Source organism: Anomaloglossus baeobatrachus, unplaced genomic scaffold (genome assembly GCF_048569485.1).
Source record: "Anomaloglossus baeobatrachus isolate aAnoBae1 unplaced genomic scaffold, aAnoBae1.hap1 Scaffold_645, whole genome shotgun sequence".
NCBI classification, from domain to species: Eukaryota; Metazoa; Chordata; class Amphibia; order Anura; family Aromobatidae; genus Anomaloglossus; species Anomaloglossus baeobatrachus.
The window spans coordinates 132300-150506 of NW_027445014.1; the positions used below are offsets into that span (position 1 = coordinate 132300).

Consider the following 18207-nt stretch of genomic DNA (forward strand, 5'->3'; position numbering starts at 1 on the left):
CGCAGAAGAAGTTGTTCTTTGGGTGGGAGGGTGGGCTAGTGGAAGGAGGGGGCAATCTCTTTTTTTCCCGGGTGGTAGGGGGATGACAGGAGAAGGGAAGCGGGTGGTGAGAAAGGTACAGAGGGCAGGGTTTGGGGGCTGGGAAGGAAAGGGAAAAGATTAGGGTTTGGGGATGATGAAAGGGCTTTCTACGGGTAAGGATGGCAAAGGGTGGCAGTGACGGAAAGTCAGGCAACCTGTCCTGTCCGTCTTTTTGTATCGTGAATTGGAAAGACTGCAAGGGGGAGGGGAGTTGCTTGCGCCCTAAAGGAGGAGTTATTCAGATTCATTGCAGTGGGCGGCGGCTGCAAAACGCACCATTCTTCTTGTTTTTGCTCTGCAAAGCAGCCTTTTCAAGGGTTGGCTTGGGTGACAAAATGTCTTGTGTAGGCGTGGGTTTGTCTCCCTCTCGCTCTCTCTCCCTAAGATGTGTCCGGCATAGGCCAGGGTGCCACTCGAGGCCCAAACCAATTCTGGTTATCGCTTCTCGGCCTTTTGGCTAAGATCAAGTGTAGTATCTGTTCTTATCAGTTTAATATCTGATACGTCCCCTATCTGGGGACCATATATTAAATGGATTTTTAGAACAGGGAGATGGAAAAAGAGCTTGCTCTGTCCACTCCACGCATTGACCTGGTATTGCAGTACCTCCAGGAACGGTGCACCCCTTCTTAACCCAGTTTCCAAAAGCAGAACTCGATTCACCTGATTCATATTAGCCCGATTAGCGAATTGAAATGAATTTTTATCTAACACACTTTTTACTTGCTTTATTCATCCAAATAGCAAACTCATCACCACTCAACTTCACCAACTCTGCTATGTCCCGTGCAGTATCTTGTTGTCAGTCTAATCTAGATCATGTGTAATTGAATGGAATAGATCCCTTTTGGACAAAGTGGAGTCAGATGCTGCAGTGACCACAGGTGTGAGAGGATCTACAATTGGCATCTGGTGTTATCTCTCTGCTTCCACTCCAAATAAAGTTACCTGTTGTTACCTGAACGTCAAATACTAAGAATGGGCGGCCTATGAAAGAATTAGTACTTTCATTAAGTATACTAAACCGGCTAATTGGGAATAGACAAACTGTAAAAAGCCCTCTGAGAAAGCCCCTCTCTAACCTTTGTTAGTAAGCTTTTCTGTAGCCTGCCTGTTGATGTATTTTCGGTTTGAACAGTGCACAACATGAAGAGACGGAACACTGGCGGCTTGTCACAATGCCCCCCGATGACATCACAATAGCGCTGCTGCCTAGAAAACAAGCTGCGCAGAAGAAGTTGTTCTTTGGGTGGGAGGGTGGGCTAGTGGAAGGAGGGGGCAATCTCTTTTTTTCCCGGGTGGTAGGGGGATGACAGGAGAAGGGAAGCGGGTGGTGAGAAAGGTACAGAGGGCAGGGTTTGGGGGCTGGGAAGGAAAGGGAAAAGATTAGGGTTTGCGGATGATGAAAGGGCTTTCTACGGGTAAGGATGGCAAAGGGTGGCAGTGACGGAAAGTCAGGCAACCTGTCCTGTCCGTCTTTTTGTATCGTGAATTGGAAAGACTGCAAGGGGGAGGGGAGTTGCTTGCGCCCTAAAGGAGGAGTTATTCAGATTCATTGCAGTGGGCGGCGGCTGCAAAACGCACCATTCTTCTTGTTTTTGCTCTGCAAAGCAGCCTTTTCAAGGGTTGGCTTGGGTGACAAAATGTCTTGTGTAGGCGTGGGTTTGTCTCCCTCTCGCTCTCTCTCCCTAAGATGTGTCCGGCATAGGCCAGGGTGCCACTCGAGGCCCAAACCAATTCTGGTTATCGCTTCTCGGCCTTTTGGCTAAGATCAAGTGTAGTATCTGTTCTTATCAGTTTAATATCTGATACGTCCCCTATCTGGGGACCATATATTAAATGGATTTTTAGAACAGGGAGATGGAAAAAGAGCTTGCTCTGTCCACTCCACGCATTGACCTGGTATTGCAGTACCTCCAGGAACGGTGCACCCCTTCTTAACCCAGTTTCCAAAAGCAGAACTCGATTCACCTGATTCATATTAGCCCGATTAGCGAATTGAAATGAATTTTTATCTAACACACTTTTTACTTGCTTTATTCATCCAAATAGCAAACTCATCACCACTCAACTTCACCAACTCTGCTATGTCCCGTGCAGTATCTTGTTGTCAGTCTAATCTAGATCATGTGTAATTGAATGGAATAGATCCCTTTTGGACAAAGTGGAGTCAGATGCTGCAGTGACCACAGGTGTGAGAGGATCTACAATTGGCATCTGGTGTTATCTCTCTGCTTCCACTCCAAATAAAGTTACCTGTTGTTACCTGAACGTCAAATACTAAGAATGGGCGGCCTATGAAAGAATTAGTACTTTCATTAAGTATACTAAACCGGCTAATTGGGAATAGACAAACTGTAAAAAGCCCTCTGAGAAAGCCCCTCTCTAACCTTTGTTAGTAAGCTTTTCTGTAGCCTGCCTGTTGATGTATTTTCGGTTTGAACAGTGCACAACATGAAGAGACGGAACACTGGCGGCTTGTCACAATGCCCCCCGATGACATCACAATAGCGCTGCTGCCTAGAAAACAAGCTGCGCAGAAGAAGTTGTTCTTTGGGTGGGAGGGTGGGCTAGTGGAAGGAGGGGGCAATCTCTTTTTTTCCCGGGTGGTAGGGGGATGACAGGAGAAGGGAAGCGGGTGGTGAGAAAGGTACAGAGGGCAGGGTTTGGGGGCTGGGAAGGAAAGGGAAAAGATTAGGGTTTGGGGATGATGAAAGGGCTTTCTACGGGTAAGGATGGCAAAGGGTGGCAGTGACGGAAAGTCAGGCAACCTGTCCTGTCCGTCTTTTTGTATCGTGAATTGGAAAGACTGCAAGGGGGAGGGGAGTTGCTTGCGCCCTAAAGGAGGAGTTATTCAGATTCATTGCAGTGGGCGGCGGCTGCAAAACGCACCATTCTTCTTGTTTTTGCTCTGCAAAGCAGCCTTTTCAAGGGTTGGCTTGGGTGACAAAATGTCTTGTGTAGGCGTGGGTTTGTCTCCCTCTCGCTCTCTCTCCCTAAGATGTGTCCGGCATAGGCCAGGGTGCCACTCGAGGCCCAAACCAATTCTGGTTATCGCTTCTCGGCCTTTTGGCTAAGATCAAGTGTAGTATCTGTTCTTATCAGTTTAATATCTGATACGTCCCCTATCTGGGGACCATATATTAAATGGATTTTTAGAACAGGGAGATGGAAAAAGAGCTTGCTCTGTCCACTCCACGCATTGACCTGGTATTGCAGTACCTCCAGGAACGGTGCACCCCTTCTTAACCCAGTTTCCAAAAGCAGAACTCGATTCACCTGATTCATATTAGCCCGATTAGCGAATTGAAATGAATTTTTATCTAACACACTTTTTACTTGCTTTATTCATCCAAATAGCAAACTCATCACCACTCAACTTCACCAACTCTGCTATGTCCCGTGCAGTATCTTGTTGTCAGTCTAATCTAGATCATGTGTAATTGAATGGAATAGATCCCTTTTGGACAAAGTGGAGTCAGATGCTGCAGTGACCACAGGTGTGAGAGGATCTACAATTGGCATCTGGTGTTATCTCTCTGCTTCCACTCCAAATAAAGTTACCTGTTGTTACCTGAACGTCAAATACTAAGAATGGGCGGCCTATGAAAGAATTAGTACTTTCATTAAGTATACTAAACCGGCTAATTGGGAATAGACAAACTGTAAAAAGCCCTCTGAGAAAGCCCCTCTCTAACCTTTGTTAGTAAGCTTTTCTGTAGCCTGCCTGTTGATGTATTTTCGGTTTGAACAGTGCACAACATGAAGAGACGGAACACTGGCGGCTTGTCACAATGCCCCCCGATGACATCACAATAGCGCTGCTGCCTAGAAAACAAGCTGCGCAGAAGAAGTTGTTCTTTGGGTGGGAGGGTGGGCTAGTGGAAGGAGGGGGCAATCTCTTTTTTTCCCGGGTGGTAGGGGGATGACAGGAGAAGGGAAGCGGGTGGTGAGAAAGGTACAGAGGGCAGGGTTTGGGGGCTGGGAAGGAAAGGGAAAAGATTAGGGTTTGGGGATGATGAAAGGGCTTTCTACGGGTAAGGATGGCAAAGGGTGGCAGTGACGGAAAGTCAGGCAACCTGTCCTGTCCGTCTTTTTGTATCGTGAATTGGAAAGACTGCAAGGGGGAGGGGAGTTGCTTGCGCCCTAAAGGAGGAGTTATTCAGATTCATTGCAGTGGGCGGCGGCTGCAAAACGCACCATTCTTCTTGTTTTTGCTCTGCAAAGCAGCCTTTTCAAGGGTTGGCTTGGGTGACAAAATGTCTTGTGTAGGCGTGGGTTTGTCTCCCTCTCGCTCTCTCTCCCTAAGATGTGTCCGGCATAGGCCAGGGTGCCACTCGAGGCCCAAACCAATTCTGGTTATCGCTTCTCGGCCTTTTGGCTAAGATCAAGTGTAGTATCTGTTCTTATCAGTTTAATATCTGATACGTCCCCTATCTGGGGACCATATATTAAATGGATTTTTAGAACAGGGAGATGGAAAAAGAGCTTGCTCTGTCCACTCCATGCATTGACCTGGTATTGCAGTACCTCCAGGAACGGTGCACCCCTTCTTAACCCAGTTTCCAAAAGCAGAACTCGATTCACCTGATTCATATTAGCCCGATTAGCGAATTGAAATGAATTTTTATCTAACACACTTTTTACTTGCTTTATTCATCCAAATAGCAAACTCATCACCACTCAACTTCACCAACTCTGCTATGTCCCGTGCAGTATCTTGTTGTCAGTCTAATCTAGATCATGTGTAATTGAATGGAATAGATCCCTTTTGGACAAAGTGGAGTCAGATGCTGCAGTGACCACAGGTGTGAGAGGATCTACAATTGGCATCTGGTGTTATCTCTCTGCTTCCACTCCAAATAAAGTTACCTGTTGTTACCTGAACGTCAAATACTAAGAATGGGCGGCCTATGAAAGAATTAGTACTTTCATTAAGTATACTAAACCGGCTAATTGGGAATAGACAAACTGTAAAAAGCCCTCTGAGAAAGCCCCTCTCTAACCTTTGTTAGTAAGCTTTTCTGTAGCCTGCCTGTTGATGTATTTTCGGTTTGAACAGTGCACAACATGAAGAGACGGAACACTGGCGGCTTGTCACAATGCCCCCCGATGACATCACAATAGCGCTGCTGCCTAGAAAACAAGCTGCGCAGAAGAAGTTGTTCTTTGGGTGGGAGGGTGGGCTAGTGGAAGGAGGGGGCAATCTCTTTTTTTCCCGGGTGGTAGGGGGATGACAGGAGAAGGGAAGCGGGTGGTGAGAAAGGTACAGAGGGCAGGGTTTGGGGGCTGGGAAGGAAAGGGAAAAGATTAGGGTTTGGGGATGATGAAAGGGCTTTCTACGGGTAAGGATGGCAAAGGGTGGCAGTGACGGAAAGTCAGGCAACCTGTCCTGTCCGTCTTTTTGTATCGTGAATTGGAAAGACTGCAAGGGGGAGGGGAGTTGCTTGCGCCCTAAAGGAGGAGTTATTCAGATTCATTGCAGTGGGCGGCGGCTGCAAAACGCACCATTCTTCTTGTTTTTGCTCTGCAAAGCAGCCTTTTCAAGGGTTGGCTTGGGTGACAAAATGTCTTGTGTAGGCGTGGGTTTGTCTCCCTCTCGCTCTCTCTCCCTAAGATGTGTCCGGCATAGGCCAGGGTGCCACTCGAGGCCCAAACCAATTCTGGTTATCGCTTCTCGGCCTTTTGGCTAAGATCAAGTGTAGTATCTGTTCTTATCAGTTTAATATCTGATACGTCCCCTATCTGGGGACCATATATTAAATGGATTTTTAGAACAGGGAGATGGAAAAAGAGCTTGCTCTGTCCACTCCACGCATTGACCTGGTATTGCAGTACCTCCAGGAACGGTGCACCCCTTCTTAACCCAGTTTCCAAAAGCAGAACTCGATTCACCTGATTCATATTAGCCCGATTAGCGAATTGAAATGAATTTTTATCTAACACACTTTTTACTTGCTTTATTCATCCAAATAGCAAACTCATCACCACTCAACTTCACCAACTCTGCTATGTCCCGTGCAGTATCTTGTTGTCAGTCTAATCTAGATCATGTGTAATTGAATGGAATAGATCCCTTTTGGACAAAGTGGAGTCAGATGCTGCAGTGACCACAGGTGTGAGAGGATCTACAATTGGCATCTGGTGTTATCTCTCTGCTTCCACTCCAAATAAAGTTACCTGTTGTTACCTGAACGTCAAATACTAAGAATGGGCGGCCTATGAAAGAATTAGTACTTTCATTAAGTATACTAAACCGGCTAATTGGGAATAGACAAACTGTAAAAAGCCCTCTGAGAAAGCCCCTCTCTAACCTTTGTTAGTAAGCTTTTCTGTAGCCTGCCTGTTGATGTATTTTCGGTTTGAACAGTGCACAACATGAAGAGACGGAACACTGGCGGCTTGTCACAATGCCCCCCGATGACATCACAATAGCGCTGCTGCCTAGAAAACAAGCTGCGCAGAAGAAGTTGTTCTTTGGGTGGGAGGGTGGGCTAGTGGAAGGAGGGGGCAATCTCTTTTTTTCCCGGGTGGTAGGGGGATGACAGGAGAAGGGAAGCGGGTGGTGAGAAAGGTACAGAGGGCAGGGTTTGGGGGCTGGGAAGGAAAGGGAAAAGATTAGGGTTTGGGGATGATGAAAGGGCTTTCTACGGGTAAGGATGGCAAAGGGTGGCAGTGACGGAAAGTCAGGCAACCTGTCCTGTCCGTCTTTTTGTATCGTGAATTGGAAAGACTGCAAGGGGGAGGGGAGTTGCTTGCGCCCTAAAGGAGGAGTTATTCAGATTCATTGCAGTGGGCGGCGGCTGCAAAACGCACCATTCTTCTTGTTTTTGCTCTGCAAAGCAGCCTTTTCAAGGGTTGGCTTGGGTGACAAAATGTCTTGTGTAGGCGTGGGTTTGTCTCCCTCTCGCTCTCTCTCCCTAAGATGTGTCCGGCATAGGCCAGGGTGCCACTCGAGGCCCAAACCAATTCTGGTTATCGCTTCTCGGCCTTTTGGCTAAGATCAAGTGTAGTCCCTTCATTGGGTTTGCCTTGGTCTTGGCTGGGAGGGGCCCGGGCTTGCACAACCGCCGGCCTCGGGGATTGTTGCGCCTTTTGGTGCTTACGTCCCCTTATGGCTGGTGGTTCCTGGGCTCGGGAGGCGATCACCTGCGGCACTGCGCTTTTGTGTGGTGGCCGATGACCGTTTTCTGAAATTTGCGGATGAAATCTCATCTGTTCTTATCAGTTTAATATCTGATACGTCCCCTATCTGGGGACCATATATTAAATGGATTTTTAGAACAGGGAGATGGAAAAAGAGCTTGCTCTGTCCACTCCACGCATTGACCTGGTATTGCAGTACCTCCAGGAACGGTGCACCCCTTCTTAACCCAGTTTCCAAAAGCAGAACTCGATTCACCTGATTCATATTAGCCCGATTAGCGAATTGAAATGAATTTTTATCTAACACACTTTTTACTTGCTTTATTCATCCAAATAGCAAACTCATCACCACTCAACTTCACCAACTCTGCTATGTCCCGTGCAGTATCTTGTTGTCAGTCTAATCTAGATCATGTGTAATTGAATGGAATAGATCCCTTTTGGACAAAGTGGAGTCAGATGCTGCAGTGACCACAGGTGTGAGAGGATCTACAATTGGCATCTGGTGTTATCTCTCTGCTTCCACTCCAAATAAAGTTACCTGTTGTTACCTGAACGTCAAATACTAAGAATGGGCGGCCTATGAAAGAATTAGTACTTTCATTAAGTATACTAAACCGGCTAATTGGGAATAGACAAACTGTAAAAAGCCCTCTGAGAAAGCCCCTCTCTAACCTTTGTTAGTAAGCTTTTCTGTAGCCTGCCTGTTGATGTATTTTCGGTTTGAACAGTGCACAACATGAAGAGACGGGACACTGGCGGCTTGTCACAATGCCCCCCGATGACATCACAATAGCGCTGCTGCCTAGAAAACAAGCTGCGCAGAAGAAGTTGTTCTTTGGGTGGGAGGGTGGGCTAGTGGAAGGAGGGGGCAATCTCTTTTTTTCCCGGGTGGTAGGGGGATGACAGGAGAAGGGAAGCGGGTGGTGAGAAAGGTACAGAGGGCAGGGTTTGGGGGCTGGGAAGGAAAGGGAAAAGATTAGGGTTTGGGGATGATGAAAGGGCTTTCTACGGGTAAGGATGGCAAAGGGTGGCAGTGACGGAAAGTCAGGCAACCTGTCCTGTCCGTCTTTTTGTATCGTGAATTGGAAAGACTGCAAGGGGGAGGGGAGTTGCTTGCGCCCTAAAGGAGGAGTTATTCAGATTCATTGCAGTGGGCGGCGGCTGCAAAACGCACCATTCTTCTTGTTTTTGCTCTGCAAAGCAGCCTTTTCAAGGGTTGGCTTGGGTGACAAAATGTCTTGTGTAGGCGTGGGTTTGTCTCCCTCTCGCTCTCTCTCCCTAAGATGTGTCCGGCATAGGCCAGGGTGCCACTCGAGGCCCAAACCAATTCTGGTTATCGCTTCTCGGCCTTTTGGCTAAGATCAAGTGTAGTATCTGTTCTTATCAGTTTAATATCTGATACGTCCCCTATCTGGGGACCATATATTAAATGGATTTTTAGAACAGGGAGATGGAAAAAGAGCTTGCTCTGTCCACTCCACGCATTGACCTGGTATTGCAGTACCTCCAGGAACGGTGCACCCCTTCTTAACCCAGTTTCCAAAAGCAGAACTCGATTCACCTGATTCATATTAGCCCGATTAGCGAATTGAAATGAATTTTTATCTAACACACTTTTTACTTGCTTTATTCATCCAAATAGCAAACTCATCACCACTCAACTTCACCAACTCTGCTATGTCCCGTGCAGTATCTTGTTGTCAGTCTAATCTAGATCATGTGTAATTGAATGGAATAGATCCCTTTTGGACAAAGTGGAGTCAGATGCTGCAGTGACCACAGGTGTGAGAGGATCTACAATTGGCATCTGGTGTTATCTCTCTGCTTCCACTCCAAATAAAGTTACCTGTTGTTACCTGAACGTCAAATACTAAGAATGGGCGGCCTATGAAAGAATTAGTACTTTCATTAAGTATACTAAACCGGCTAATTGGGAATAGACAAACTGTAAAAAGCCCTCTGAGAAAGCCCCTCTCTAACCTTTGTTAGTAAGCTTTTCTGTAGCCTGCCTGTTGATGTATTTTCGGTTTGAACAGTGCACAACATGAAGAGACGGAACACTGGCGGCTTGTCACAATGCCCCCCCGATGACATCACAATAGCGCTGCTGCCTAGAAAACAAGCTGCGCAGAAGAAGTTGTTCTTTGGGTGGGAGGGTGGGCTAGTGGAAGGAGGGGGGCAATCTCTTTTTTTCCCGGGTGGTAGGGGGATGACAGGAGAAGGGAAGCGGGTGGTGAGAAAGGTACAGAGGGCAGGGTTGGGGGCTGGGAAGGAAAGGGAAAAGATTAGGTTTGGGGATGATGAAAGGGCTTTCTACGGGTAAGGATGGTAAAGGGTGGCAGTGACGGAAAGTCAGGCAACCTGTCCTGTCCGTCTTTTTGTATCGTGAATTGGAAAGACTGCAAGGGGGAGGGGAGTTGCTTGCGCCCTAAAGGAGGAGTTATTCAGATTCATTGCAGTGGGCGGGCGGCTGCAAAACGCACCATTCTTCTTGTTTTTGCTCTGCAAAGCAGCCTTTTCAAGGGTTGGCTTGGGGTGACAAAATGTCTTGTGTAGGCGTGGGTTTGTCTCCCTCTCGCTCTCTCTCCCTAAGATGTGTCCGGCATAGGCCAGGGTGCCACTCGAGGCCCCAAACCAATTCTGGTTATCGCTTCTCGGCCTTTTGGCTAAGATCAAGTGTAGTATCTGTTCTTATCAGTTTAATATCTGATACGTCCCCTATCTGGGGACCATATATTAAATGGATTTTAGAACAGGGAGATGGAAAAAGAGCTTGCTCTGTCCACTCCACGCATTGACCTGGTATTGCAGTACCTCCAGGAACGGTGCACCCCTTCTTAACCCAGTTTCCAAAAGCAGAACTCGATTCACCTGATTCATATTAGCCCGATTAGCGAATTGAAATGAATTTTTATCTAACACACTTTTTACTTGCTTTATTCATCCAAATAGCAAACTCATCACCACTCAACTTCACCAACTCTGCTATGTCCCGTGCAGTATCTTGTTGTCAGTCTAATCTAGATCATGTGTAATTGAATGGAATAGATCCCTTTTGGACCAAAGTGGAGTCAGATGCTGCAGTGACCACAGGTGTGAGAGGATCTACAATTGGCATCTGGTGTTATCTCTCTGCTTCCACTCCAAATAAAGTTACCTGTTGTTACCTGAACGTCAAATACTAAGAATGGGCGGCCTATGAAAGAATTAGTACTTTCATTAAGTATACTAAACCGGCTAATTGGGAATAGACAAACTGTAAAAAGCCCTCTGAGAAAGCCCCTCTCTAACCTTTGTTAGTAAGCTTTTCTGTAGCCTGCCTGTTGATGTATTTTCGGTTTGAACAGTGCACAACATGAAGAGACGGAACACTGGCGGCTTGTCACAATGCCCCCCGATGACATCACAATAGCGCTGCTGCCTAGAAAACAAGCTGCGCAGAAGAAGTTGTTCTTTGGGTGGGAGGGTGGGCTAGTGGAAGGAGGGGGCAATCTCTTTTTTTCCCCGGGTGGTAGGGGGATGACAGGAGAAGGGAAGCGGGTGGTGAGAAAGGTACAGAGGGCAGGGTTTGGGGGCTGGGAAGGAAAGGGAAAAGATTAGGGTTTGGGGATGATGAAAGGGCTTTCTACGGGTAAGGATGGCAAAGGGTGGCAGTGACGGAAAGTCAGGCAACCTGTCCTGTCCGTCTTTTTGTATCGTGAATTGGAAAGACTGCAAGGGGGAGGGGAGTTGCTTGCGCCCTAAAGGAGGAGTTATTCAGATTCATTGCAGTGGGCGGCGGCTGCAAAACGCACCATTCTTCTTGTTTTTGCTCTGCAAAGCAGCCTTTTCAAGGGTTGGCTTGGGTGACAAAAAGTCTTGTGTAGGCGTGGGTTTGTCTCCCTCTCGCTCTCTCTCCCTAAGATGTGTCCGGCATAGGCCAGGGTGCCACTCGAGGCCCCAAACCAATTCTGGTTATCGCTTCTCGGCCTTTTGGCTAAGATCAAGTGTAGTATCTGTTCTTATCAGTTTAATATCTGATACGTCCCCTATCTGGGGACCATATATTAAATGGATTTTTAGAACAGGGAGATGGAAAAAGAGCTTGCTCTGTCCACTCCACGCATTGACCTGGTATTGCAGTACCTCCAGGAACGGTGCACCCCTTCTTAACCCAGTTTCCAAAAGCAGAACTCGATTCACCTGATTCATATTAGCCCGATTAGCGAATTGAAATGAATTTTTATCTAACACACTTTTTACTTGCTTTATTCATCCAAATAGCAAACTCATCACCACTCAACTTCACCAACTCTGCTATGTCCCGTGCAGTATCTTGTTGTCAGTCTAATCTAGATCATGTGTAATTGAATGGAATAGATCCCTTTTGGACAAAGTGGAGTCAGATGCTGCAGTGACCACAGGTGTGAGAGGATCTACAATTGGCATCTGGTGTTATCTCTCTGCTTCCACTCCAAATAAAGTTACCTGTTGTTACCTGAACGTCAAATACTAAGAATGGGCGGCCTATGAAAGAATTAGTACTTTCATTAAGTATACTAAACCGCTAATTGGAATAGACAAACTGTAAAAAGCCTCTGAGAAAGCCCCTCTCTAACCTTTGTTAGTAAGCTTTTCTGTAGCCTGCCTGTTGATGTATTTTCGGTTTGAACAGTGCACAACATGAAGAGACGGAACACTGGCGGCTTGTCACAATGCCCCCCGATGACATCACAATAGCGCTGCTGCCTAGAAAACAAGCTGCGCAGAAGAAGTTGTTCTTTGGGTGGGAGGGTGGGCTAGTGGAAGGAGGGGGCAATCTCTTTTTTCCCGGGTGGTAGGGGGATGACAGGAGAAGGGAAGCGGGGTGGTGAGAAAGGTACAGAGGGCAGGGTTTGGGGGCTGGGAAGGAAAGGGAAAAGATTAGGGTTTGGGGATGATGAAAGGCTTTCTACGGGTAAGGATGGCAAAGGGTGGCAGTGACGAAAGTCAGGCAACCTGTCCTGTCCGTCTTTTTGTATCGTGAATTGGAAAGACTGCAAGGGGGAGGGGAGTTGCTTGCGCCCTAAAGGAGGAGTTATTCAGATTCATTGCAGTGGGCGGCGGCTGCAAAACGCACCATTCTTCTTGTTTTTGCTCTGCAAAGCAGCCTTTTCAAGGGTTGGCTTGGGTGACAAAATGTCTTGTGTAGGCGTGGTTTGTCTCCCTCTCGCTCTCTCTCCCTAAGATGTGTCCGGCATAGGCCAGGGTGCCACTCGAGGCCCAAACCAATTCTGGTTATCGCTTCTCGGCCTTTTGGCTAAGATCAAGTGTAGTATCTGTTCTTATCAGTTTAATATCTGATACGTCCCCTATCTGGGGACCATATATTAAATGGATTTTAGAACAGGGAGATGGAAAAAGAGCTTGCTCTGTCCACTCCACGCATTGACCTGGTATTGCAGTACCTCCAGGAACGGTGCACCCCTTCTTAACCCAGTTTCCAAAAGCAGAACTCGATTCACCTGATTCATATTAGCCCGATTAGCGAATTGAAATGAATTTTTATCTAACACACTTTTTACTTGCTTTATTCATCCAAATAGCAAACTCATCACCACTCAACTTCACCAACTCTGCTATGTCCCGTGCAGTATCTTGTTGTCAGTCTAATCTAGATCATGTGTAATTGAATGGAATAGATCCCTTTTGGACAAAGGTGGAGTCAGATGCTGCAGTGACCACAGGTGTGAGAGGATCTACAATTGGCATCTGGTGTTATCTCTCTGCTTCCACTCCAAATAAAGTTACCTGTTGTTACCTGAACGTCAAATACTAAGAATGGGCGGCCTATGAAAGAATTAGTACTTTCATTAAGTATACTAAACCGGCTAATTGGGAATAGACAAACTGTAAAAAGCCCTCTGAGAAAGCCCCTCTCTAACCTTTGTTAGTAAGCTTTTCTGTAGCCTGCCTGTTGATGTAATTTTCGGTTTGAACAGTGCACAACATGAAGAGACGGAACACTGCGGCTTGTCACAATGCCCCCCGATGACATCACAATAGCGCTGCTGCCTAGAAAACAAGCTGCGCAGAAGAAGTTGTTCTTTGGTGGGAGGGTGGGCTAGTGGAAGGAGGGGGCAATCTCTTTTTTTCCCGGGTGGTAGGGGGATGACAGGAGAAGGGAAGCGGGTGGTGAGAAAGGTACAGAGGGCAGGGTTTGGGGGCTGGGAAGGAAAGGGAAAAGATTAGGGTTTGGGATGATGAAAGGGCTTTCTACGGGTAAGGATGGCAAAGGGTGGCAGTGACGGAAAGTCAGGCAACCTGTCCTGTCCGTCTTTTTGTATCGTGAATTGGAAAGACTGCAAGGGGGAGGGGAGTTGCTTGCGCCCTAAAGGAGGAGTTATTCAGATTCATTGCAGTGGGCGGCGGCTGCAAAACGCACCATTCTTCTTGTTTTTGCTCTGCAAAGCAGCCTTTTCAAGGGTTGGCTTGGGTGACAAAATGTCTTGTGTAGGCGTGGGTTTGTCTCCCTCTCGCTCATCTCTCCCTAAGATGTGTCGGCATAGGCCAGGGTGCCACTCGAGGCCCAAACCAATTCTGGTTATCGCTTCTCGGCCTTTTGGCTAAGATCAAGTGTAGTATCTGTTCTTATCAGTTTAATATCTGATACGTCCCCTATCTGGGGACCATATATTAAATGGATTTTTAGAACAGGGAGATGGAAAAAGAGCTTGCTCTGTCCACTCCACGCATTGACCTGGTATTGCAGTACCTCCAGGAACGGTGCACCCCTTCTTAACCCAGTTTCCAAAAGCAGAACTCGATTCACCTGATTCATATTAGCCCGATTAGCGAATTGAAATGAATTTTTATCTAACACACTTTTTACTTGCTTTATTCATCCAAATAGCAAACTCATCACCACTCAACTTCACCAACTCTGCTATGTCCCGTGCAGTATCTTGTTGTCAGTCTAATCTAGATCATGTGTAATTGAATGGAATAGATCCCTTTTGGACAAAGTGGAGTCAGATGCTGCAGTGACCACAGGTGTGAGAGGATCTACAATTGGCATCTGGTGTTATCTCTCTGCTTCCACTCCAAATAAAGTTACCTGTTGTTACCTGAACGTCAAATACTAAGAATGGGCGGCCTATGAAAGAATTAGTACTTTCATTAAGTATACTAAACCGGCTAATTGGGAATAGACAAACTGTAAAAAGCCCTCTGAGAAAGCCCTCTCTAACCTTTGTTAGTAAGCTTTTCTGTAGCCTGCCTGTTGATGTATTTTCGGGTTTGAACAGTGCACAACATGAAGAGACGGAACACTGGCGGCTTGTCACAATGCCCCCCCGATGACATCACAATAGCGCTGCTGCCTAGAAAACAAGCTGCGCAGAAGAAGTTGTTCTTTGGGTGGGAGGGTGGGCTAGTGGAAGGAGGGGGCAATCTCTTTTTTTCCCGGGTGGTAGGGGGATGACAGGAGAAGGGAAGCGGGTGGTGAGAAAGGTACAGAGGGCAGGGTTTGGGGGCTGGGAAGGAAAGGGAAAAGATTAGGGTTTGGGGATGATGAAAGGGCTTTCTACGGGTAAGGATGGCAAAGGGTGGCAGTGACGGAAAGTCAGGCAACCTGTCCTGTCCGTCTTTTTGTATCGTGAATTGGAAAGACTGCAAGGGGGAGGGGAGTTGCTTGCGCCCTAAAGGAGGAGTTATTCAGATTCATTGCAGTGGGGCGGCGGCTGCAAAACGCACCATTCTTCTTGTTTTTGCTCTGCAAAGCAGCCTTTTCAAGGGTTGGCTTGGGTGACAAAATGTCTTGTGTAGGCGTGGTTTGTCTCCCTCTCGCTCTCTCTCCCTAAGATGTGTCCCGGCATAGGCCAGGGTGCCACTCGAGGCCCAAACCAATTCTGGTTATCGCTTCTCGGCCTTCTTGGCTAAGATCAAGTGTAGTATCTGTTCTTATCAGTTTAATATCTGATACGTCCCCTATCTGGGGACCATATATTAAATGGATTTTTAGAACAGGGAGATGGAAAAAGAGCTTGCTCTGTCCACTCCACGCATTGACCTGGTATTGCAGTACCTCCAGGAACGGTGCACCCCTTCTTAACCCAGTTTCCAAAAGCAGAACTCGATTCACCTGATTCATATTAGCCCGATTAGCGAATTGAAATGAATTTTTATCTAACACACTTTTTACTTGCTTTATTCATCCAAATAGCAAACTCATCACCACTCAACTTCACCAACTCTGCTATGTCCCGTGCAGTATCTTGTTGTCAGTCTAATCTAGATCATGTGTAATTGAATGGAATAGATCCCTTTTGGACAAAGTGGAGTCAGATGCTGCAGTGACCACAGGTGTGAGAGGATCTACAATTGGCATCTGGTGTTATCCTCTCTGCTTCCACTCAAATAAAGTTACCTGTTGTTACCTGAACGTCAAATACTAAGAATGGGCGGCCTATGAAAGAATTAGTACTTTCATTAAGTATACTAAACCGGCTAATTGGGAATAGACAAACTGTAAAAAGCCTCTGAGAAAGCCCCTCTCTAACCTTTGTTAGTAAGCTTTTCTGTAGCCTGCCTGTTGATGTATTTTCGGTTTGAACAGTGCACAACATGAAGAGACGGAACACTGGCGGCTTGTCACAATGCCCCCGATGACATCACAATAGCGCTGCTGCCTAGAAAACAAGCTGCGCAGAAGAAGTTGTTCTTTGGGTGGGAGGGTGGCTAGTGGAAGGAGGGGGCAATCTCTTTTTTTCCCGGGTGGTAGGGGGGATGACAGGAGAAGGGAAGCGGGTGGTGAGAAAGGTACAGAGGGCAGGGTTTGGGGGCTGGGGAAGGAAAGGGAAAAGATTAGGGTTTGGGGATGATGAAAGGGCTTTCTACGGGTAAGGATGGCAAAGGGTGGCAGTGACGGAAAGTCAGGCAACCTGTCCTGTCCGTCTTTTTTGTATCGTGAATTGGAAAGACTGCAAGGGGGAGGGGAGTTGCTTGCGCCCTAAAGGAGGAGTTATTCAGATTCATTGCAGTGGGCGGCGGCTGCAAAACGCACCATTCTTCTTGTTTTTGCTCTGCAAAGCAGCCTTTTCAAGGGTTGGCTTGGGTGACAAAATGTCTTGTGTAGGCGTGGGTTTGTCTCCCTCTCGCTCTCTCTCCCTAAGATGTGTCCGGCATAGGCCCAGGGTGCCACTCGAGGCCCAAACCAATTCTGGTTATCGCTTCTCGGGCCTTTTGGCTAAGATCAAGTGTAGTATCTGTTCTTATCAGTTTAATATCTGATACGTCCCCTATCTGGGGACCATATATTAAATGGATTTTTAGAACAGGGAGATGGAAAAAGAGCTTGCTCTGTCCACTCCACGCATTGACCTGGTATTGCAGTACCTCCAGGAACGGTGCACCCCTTCTTAACCCAGTTTCCAAAAGCAGAACTCGATTCACCTGATTCATATTAGCCCGATTAGCGAATTGAAATGAATTTTTATCTAACACACTTTTTACTTGCTTTATTCATCCAAATAGCAAACTCATCACCACTCAACTTCACCAACTCTGCTATGTCCCGTGCAGTATCTTGTTGTCAGGTCTAATCTAGATCATGTGTAATTGAATGGAATAGATCCCTTTTGGACAAAGTGGAGTCAGATGCTGCAGTGACCACAGGTGTGAGAGGATCTACAATTGGCATCTGGTGTTATCTCTCTGCTTCCACTCCAAATAAAGTTACCTGTTGTTACCTGAACGTCAAATACTAAGAATGGGCGGCCTATGAAAGAATTAGTACTTTCATTAAGTATACTAAACCGGCTAATTGGGAATAGACAAACTGTAAAAAGCCCTCTGAGAAAGCCCCTCTCTAACCTTTGTTAGTAAGCTTTTACCGCTCTGCCGTCTGGTAGAGGTGCGCCTTGTTACCGCCGGAGGCGTCCGGCCGGAAAATTGGAGAAGCCGCCATCTTTGACGCGAAAATTTCCCCGCTCCGAGCGTCTCCTCGAGTAGTGGAGGCGCGAAGGCCAAAACCCCGCCCCGATAGAGGTGGAGCCGGAAAGAGACTGAAGGGGACGCAATGGCGGCTGGCCGCATGTGAGCGCGGCTGTGGAAGCAGGGACGCCGGGACCCTGCGGCCATTTACTGGTTCCTGGGATAGGCCGCTGCTAAGGATGCTGAGTCCGACCGACAACACCGTGGTCCCCCGCGCCTGGCACCGCAGCATGGGTGGAAGTCCGGACCGTCCAGCTAAGCAGCCGTCTGCAGGTCCGCATGCAGCTCCTCCTGGAGGAGTGGGAGGCCGATATGGCGGAAGTGGTGGCGGCCATACGGAGACGCGAGGTGGAGGGAGTCTTGGAAGGGAGGGTAAGTGACCCACGCCCCTGTACCCCTAGTGGGTCGGTCATCGCGGCTGAGGGACCCGGTCCATACCCGCTCGCCCTGCTACCTCCCCCGCTACCCGTGTTGGCTGCTGCTGCCCGCCACTAGGCCCGCTACCACCACCACCGGTAGCGGTACCCTGCCAATCTGCCCCGGCGGACCGACCTGCAGCAGAAGCTCGTGACCGCCCTGATCCGCTTCCATGGAAGAAGCCGAAGGCTGAGGCCGTCAGCAAAGATGCACCGGAGGCACGGCGGGGATGCAGCTGCCAGGAGGCAGAGCAGGCCATGTCACAGCGGGGTGCCTCATTACTGAAGGTGCCGGTTGTAGTCGACACGGAGGGACTCTGCCTGGGTCCGTCCCCCGCACACGCTGAACCGGAGCAAACAGAAAGTGCTCCCCGACTGGGAGCGGCGGCAACAGCAGCTGCGCAGGGAGATCGATGCCTGAGAGGGGTGTAGAGCGGATGTGCATGCCCGCATGAATATGGAGGAAGATCACCCGCAGCGAGCTACCATCGGGGTCCACAGTGGTGCACCATGTGAAGGTGGCACTAGAGCCCCGCAGTGGAGAATGGACTGTGGAGCAGTAAAAGTCGGCGGTCCTCCGCCTAAAAGTTGTCCCCGTTGGGACCACAAG

The 18207-nt window shown here is 47.9% G+C and overlaps 13 non-coding genes across 13 annotated transcripts; all 13 read left to right on the plus strand.

Annotated features, from left to right (window-relative positions):
- Positions 1-518: 518 nt before the first annotated feature.
- On the plus strand, positions 519-709 carry LOC142286114 (U2 spliceosomal RNA). The gene has a single exon (XR_012747331.1). It is a non-coding gene; the product is annotated as a U2 spliceosomal RNA (small nuclear RNA).
- A 1117-nt stretch (positions 710-1826) lies between these two features.
- Positions 1827-2017, plus strand: LOC142286115 (U2 spliceosomal RNA). The gene has a single exon (XR_012747332.1). It is a non-coding gene; the product is annotated as a U2 spliceosomal RNA (small nuclear RNA).
- A 1117-nt stretch (positions 2018-3134) lies between these two features.
- LOC142286116 (U2 spliceosomal RNA) lies at positions 3135-3325 on the plus strand. The gene has a single exon (XR_012747333.1). It is a non-coding gene; the product is annotated as a U2 spliceosomal RNA (small nuclear RNA).
- Positions 3326-4442: 1117 nt separating this feature from the next.
- On the plus strand, positions 4443-4633 carry LOC142286122 (U2 spliceosomal RNA). The gene has a single exon (XR_012747339.1). It is a non-coding gene; the product is annotated as a U2 spliceosomal RNA (small nuclear RNA).
- Positions 4634-5750: 1117 nt separating this feature from the next.
- LOC142286117 (U2 spliceosomal RNA) lies at positions 5751-5941 on the plus strand. The gene has a single exon (XR_012747334.1). It is a non-coding gene; the product is annotated as a U2 spliceosomal RNA (small nuclear RNA).
- A 1322-nt stretch (positions 5942-7263) lies between these two features.
- Positions 7264-7448, plus strand: LOC142286136 (U2 spliceosomal RNA). Its single transcript, XR_012747352.1, has one exon. It is a non-coding gene; the product is annotated as a U2 spliceosomal RNA (small nuclear RNA).
- A 1117-nt stretch (positions 7449-8565) lies between these two features.
- On the plus strand, positions 8566-8756 carry LOC142286118 (U2 spliceosomal RNA). Its single transcript, XR_012747335.1, has one exon. It is a non-coding gene; the product is annotated as a U2 spliceosomal RNA (small nuclear RNA).
- Positions 8757-9876: 1120 nt separating this feature from the next.
- LOC142286128 (U2 spliceosomal RNA) lies at positions 9877-10066 on the plus strand. The gene has a single exon (XR_012747344.1). It is a non-coding gene; the product is annotated as a U2 spliceosomal RNA (small nuclear RNA).
- Positions 10067-11186: 1120 nt separating this feature from the next.
- Positions 11187-11377, plus strand: LOC142286120 (U2 spliceosomal RNA). The gene has a single exon (XR_012747337.1). It is a non-coding gene; the product is annotated as a U2 spliceosomal RNA (small nuclear RNA).
- Positions 11378-12488: 1111 nt separating this feature from the next.
- LOC142286129 (U2 spliceosomal RNA) lies at positions 12489-12678 on the plus strand. The gene has a single exon (XR_012747345.1). It is a non-coding gene; the product is annotated as a U2 spliceosomal RNA (small nuclear RNA).
- Positions 12679-13794: 1116 nt separating this feature from the next.
- LOC142286121 (U2 spliceosomal RNA) lies at positions 13795-13985 on the plus strand. The gene has a single exon (XR_012747338.1). It is a non-coding gene; the product is annotated as a U2 spliceosomal RNA (small nuclear RNA).
- A 1119-nt stretch (positions 13986-15104) lies between these two features.
- Positions 15105-15296, plus strand: LOC142286127 (U2 spliceosomal RNA). Its single transcript, XR_012747343.1, has one exon. It is a non-coding gene; the product is annotated as a U2 spliceosomal RNA (small nuclear RNA).
- Positions 15297-16414: 1118 nt separating this feature from the next.
- LOC142286126 (U2 spliceosomal RNA) lies at positions 16415-16606 on the plus strand. Its single transcript, XR_012747342.1, has one exon. It is a non-coding gene; the product is annotated as a U2 spliceosomal RNA (small nuclear RNA).
- Positions 16607-18207: the final 1601 nt, after the last annotated feature.